The following is a 222-nucleotide window of genomic DNA, read 5'->3' on the forward strand; positions in this document are numbered from 1 at the left end:
AGTGAGTTATGATTATTGTCTACCTTACCATATATTTTTACCTGAATAAGGTATCTCCATTCCCTTTTCCCTTCTCTTTTCTCCCCTTTCCGACTTCTAATCACCCCCTACGACTCCAATCGTTCGTCATATGGATTTAACATAAATTTAATGTTAAATAAAGTAATCATTATGTGTGAAAGTATCAATAGCACCTTACAAGCAAGTATCATAAGTAAGAAA

The sequence above is a fragment of the Penaeus monodon genome, chromosome 19, assembly GCF_015228065.2.
Source record: "Penaeus monodon isolate SGIC_2016 chromosome 19, NSTDA_Pmon_1, whole genome shotgun sequence".
Taxonomy (NCBI): domain Eukaryota; kingdom Metazoa; phylum Arthropoda; class Malacostraca; order Decapoda; family Penaeidae; genus Penaeus; species Penaeus monodon.